This window comes from Suncus etruscus, chromosome 10 (assembly GCF_024139225.1).
Source record: "Suncus etruscus isolate mSunEtr1 chromosome 10, mSunEtr1.pri.cur, whole genome shotgun sequence".
NCBI classification, from domain to species: Eukaryota; Metazoa; Chordata; class Mammalia; order Eulipotyphla; family Soricidae; genus Suncus; species Suncus etruscus.
In genome coordinates, this window is record NC_064857.1 from 105,236,902 (window position 1) to 105,242,007 (window position 5,106).

General features: G+C 35.9%; 1 non-coding gene across 1 annotated transcript; it reads left to right on the forward strand.

The window, feature by feature from the left end:
* The first annotated feature begins 1,801 nt into the window (after window positions 1-1,801).
* LOC126021547 (U6 spliceosomal RNA) lies at window positions 1,802-1,908 on the forward strand. Its single transcript, XR_007500054.1, has one exon. It is a non-coding gene; the product is annotated as a U6 spliceosomal RNA (small nuclear RNA).
* Window positions 1,909-5,106: the final 3,198 nt, after the last annotated feature.

Here is a 5,106-nt window from a genome sequence, read left to right on the forward strand (position 1 = left end):
TCTGCCTTGCACGTGCTAGCCTAGGACAGACCGCGGTTCAATCACCTGGTGTCCCATATGGTCTCCAAGCTAGGAGCGATTTCTGAGTGCATAGCCAGGAGTAACCCCTGAGCGTCATCGGGTGTGGCCGAAAAACAAATAAATAATTTATATAAAGTGCTAAACTATAAAAATGAGTAATTGAGGGTCCGGAGTGGTGGTGCAAGAGGTAGGGCATTTGTTTGCCTTGCAAGTGGTTAACCTAGGACTGACCGAGGTTCTATCCCCAGGCGTCCCATATGATCGCCCAAGCCAGGAGTAATCCCTGAGCATCACCGGGTGTGCCCCCCCCACCAATGAGCAATTGGATGAAGAATAGCAAATATTCATCTTGTTGCCACATTTTATCCAGTGCATATAACTTAATCCTAGATTCCAACAAACAAGATAACAAACTGGTTGGAGTAGGTAAGACTTGAAAGCATGTCTGTTCCTCATTTTATTCCAAATTAATTTAATTAATGCAATTGGTACCAGATTATTTTGCCCTTGTATGCCTTCAATTCTGAGCTTTTACAGAACTATTGTTTATTGACACTATTATGATTGGTGATCTAAAATAGTGCCCAGTGACTTCTTTACGGGGGCGGGGGCGGTAGGGGAAGACCCAGTTTTGTTCAGGGATTATTCCTGGCTATTTGCTCAGAGAACTATCTGAGATAACAGGAATTAAACCTGGGTCAAGGGCCCTACTCTCTGTGCCGTCGCTCTAGCTCATTCAGTGACTTCTTAATATTAATGTTCTACCTTTGATCTATGGTATGAAGATAATACTCAAGAGTTAGTCTCGTTTGTCTTAGTTTGTCTGAGTATCATTGTTATTCTGTTTAATGGGATTTGTTTAATTTTCTGACAGAGATACTACTATGTTGAAACTCTAATGGTTAATTGTACTGACACTGTTAATATTGACACTACTCAGACTAATTATATTTTGATGTCAAAATTTATTAAAATCTTTGTATCCAGATATGTTATTTTGTGAATATATTTGACATGTATGCATGTGTATACACATATTTGTAAAATATAAATGCATATATTGAGTAAAAGAAATTCTGAGTTAATATATCTTTACTAAAGTAAATGTTTGGACTTGTCTGATAGAAAAATATTAGACCTTATGGATAAATAAAGACTAAACTGACTTTGCACAATAATATATGTACATAGGTATGTATGTATGTACATAGTATGTACATTTCTACATATCCACTTTATCAAACCACTGATGGTGATATTTCTGTCAGATATTTATTTTTATAATAATTTAAATTAAAATATATAAAAATTAAAATAAATGCTCTGCAGAAATACCTACTAATAATACCTATTCATACAGGAATTTTCTACATTCCCATGGATCAAAAAATATATAGAAAAATACTCAGTGGTAATGTTTAGTTTAGAAAACATGATAAAATTGATCAATAAACAAAGTAAGAATGGTGTCTAAAATTTATTCAATGTGAATTGCATTACCAACATAATATATTTTGCAGGTCTAATAACCAAAATGTATTAAAGAATCCCATTTACAATTGTGTCTCAGAAAAATCAAGTTCTAGAGTCAGAGCAGGGAGGAAATTTGCCTGTTGACCCATATTCAAATCCAGGCATCCTCTAAGCCTGCCAAGAGTAATTTCTGAGAGCAGAGAAAGGAGTAACTCCTGAAGCACTGTTAAGTGCGGCCCAAAAACCAAAATACAAAAGCAAACCAAAAAATCAAGTCCCTAAGAATTAAATTAAAAAAATAAATTTAGTGCTCGCTTCGGCAACACATATACTAAAATTGGAATGATACAGAGAAGATTAGCATGGCCCCTGAGCAAGGATGACATGCAAATTTGTGAAGCATTCCATATTTAAAAAATAAATAAATAAATAAAAATAAAAAATAATTTTAGCTTAAAAGAAACTCCTTTTCAACAAGTGGTGTTTATAAACTGTTATTCTTGGGTCTGGAGCAGTGGCACAGCAATAGGGTGTTTGCCTTCCAAGCGCTGACCTAGGACTAACCATAGTTTGATCCCCCAGTGTCCCGTATGGTCCCCCAAGCCAGGAGCAAGTTCTGAGCACAGAGGCAGGAGTAACCCCAAGCGTCACTGGGGATAGCCCACCATCCCCAAAAATAAACCTGTTTATTCTTATGCTGAATTAAATTAATTGAGACCTTTTGCTAACACAATTAATCAAAGTCAAACCAAAATAAATTAAATACCTCAATGCTGGACTTAAATTCAGAAATTATATATAGAAAATATAGATAAAATACTTCATGTTATTAAATCTTGATTATCAAATTGATCAAACAAATGGGAGTAAAGAAAAACTAATGAGACTATAACATATTTAGAATCCTCAGCACCATAAAATAAATGATGACCAGAATTAAAAGATACCCTACAGGCTGTGAGAAAATATTTCCTTACCACCAATCTTATAAAGCATTAATAATAAATATATCTAAAGTTCTGGTAGAAATTCACAAGAAACAAAAAAACAGAGGGAAGATATGAACAAAAATTTAGTGAAAAATTTACATAGGCCCAGAAAGTATACATATATGACCATATATGAGAAGACATATCTGTCCCCCAAAATTCTCTGCATCACTTTTTAGAGAGAATGCAAATGGAAACAAGAATTTTTATTATCTCAAATACTAGTATAGTTAGGGCACTTATTATGAATATGGCTGACTCAGGTTGTAGTTCTGCATCCATATAATTTCCAAAGCTATTCTAGGAGAGATTTCTGAGTATAGAATTAGTAGTAATCCATAAAAATTCTGCATTTTATTCAAAAAATAATGTGGATTATTTGGATAGATTTCAATATGCCTCTGTGAATTACCTTTTAAAGTTCTGTGCTATGTGTTTTAAAAATATCTTTATTAATAAAATTGCTATAGCTGAAAAAACTGCAAAATTTTGATGCCGGAGTGATAGGGCAGTGGTAGGGCATTTGCCTTACACGCGGCTAAGCCAGGATGGCCTCTCAGCTCAATCCCCAGCGTCCCATATGGTCCCCCAAGCCAGGAACAATTTCTGAGCACATTGCCAGGAGTAACCCCTGAGCGTCACTGAGTGTGACCCAACACCCCCCCCCAAAAAAAAAGAACTGCAAAGTGTGATCCAGGAACAAAAACAAAAACAAAAATCAGTGTTGGCATTAGTGTGGGGAAAAGGAGAGACCTTAGTGAGAATATTGACTATTTTGACCTTTTTGAAAAACAATCTGGACAATTCTCAAATAATTATAATGTAAACTTCAATATAACCCAGCAATTCTACTTGGCCTCTACCTTCAACTGTCTTTAGAAAAAAAATTACATTCCTATGTTTATTGCAGCACTACTCACAATAGTCAAAATTTGATAACAATTCAAGCTTCAAGAATTTATATTTAGATACAAAATTATGATGATATACAACAAATGATATGCATGTATGTATTTATATGTTTATATACATGCATATACACCATGGAATACTACTCAGGTATGGGAAAAGATGAAATCATGAAATTTGCTGCAATGTAGATTGGATTGAAGGTAGTAAAAAGAAGAGGATAATTTAGATGATAAAATATCCTTTGATTCTGATTGTGTGAATATATATCCCTTTAACTCTGAGTGATTATCTCATTTGGTAGAAGACAAATGATTAGTTTCTTTTCAGCCAATGTTTTGTGTATACCATTCCATTTACCTTTAGCTTGTAAAAATTCAATGAAGAGGGGCCAGAGAGGAGGCGCTAGAGGTAAGGTGTCTGCCTTGCAAGCGCTAGCCAAGGAAAGACCTCTGTTCGATCCCCTGGCATCCCATATGGTCCCACCAAGCCAGGGGCAATTTCTGAGCGTTTAGCCAGGAGTAACCCCTCAGCATCAAATGGGTGTGGCCCAAAAAGCCAAAAAAAAAAAAAAGAAAAGAAAAGAAATTCACTGAAGAAATCTCCAGTCAAATTATGTTTTTTCGGAGGCAGAGCAGTGGTGCAAGTGGTAAGATATCTGCCTTGCCAGCACTATCCTAGAAAGGACCGAAGTTCAATGCCCCAGCAACCCGTATAGTTCCCCAAGCTAGGAACGATTTCTGAGCTCATAGCCAGGAATAACCCCTGAGCATCACTGGGTGTGGCCCAAAAACCAAAATAAATAAATAAATAAATAAGAATAAAAATTATGTTTTTCCCCTGAGTATATGAATTTTGGCTTCTTTGTAGCTTCTTAAAGAAGTCAGTGGTGGGGCCAGTGAGGTGGCGCTAGAGGTAAGGTGTCTGCCTTGCAAGCGCTAGCCAAGGAAGGACCACAGTTTGATCCCCTAGTATCCCATATGGGCCCCCCAAGCAAGGGGCAATTTCTGAGCACTTAGCCAGGAGTAACATCAAACGGGTGTGACCAAAACAAAAGCAAAAACAAAAACAAACAAAAAAAAGAAGTCAGTGTTGTTTTTTGTTTTGTTGCTGTTTTTGTTTGGTTTGGTTTTTAAATTTTACTTGCTTACAATGTATAGATGTTGTTCTCTGGGTTTGAATTTTATTAACACTCTTTGGGCTCTTGCATTTCTGCTCCAATCTCTCTCTTATTTGGGGGAAATTTAAACCTATTTTTCAGCTTCTCAATCTCTCCTCACTGGAATATTCATGGTTCTAATGCTGTTCATAGTATTTCTAAATTAAAAATCTCATTGTTTTCATAATTTTTACTAATATCTCTTTTATCTTTTTTTTTTTTTTTTTTTTTTTTTTTTTTTTTTGGTTTTTGGGCCACACCCGGCGGTGCTCAGGGGTTACTCCTGGCTGTTTGCTCAGAATTAGCTCCGGGCAGGCACAGGGGACCATATGGGACACCAGGATTCGAACCAACCACCTTAGGTCCTGGATCGGCTGCTGGCAAGGCAAACGCCACAGTGCTATCTCTCTGGGCCCGTATTTCTTTTATCTTTATGGACATGTTTTTCATATTTTCACTATTATTGATTTTACTTAAGCTTCATCTAATTATTTCTTAGACTTGCTACTTTATTATTTAGCTAATTTATTTTTAATTAGTTATGTCTTCATTTTT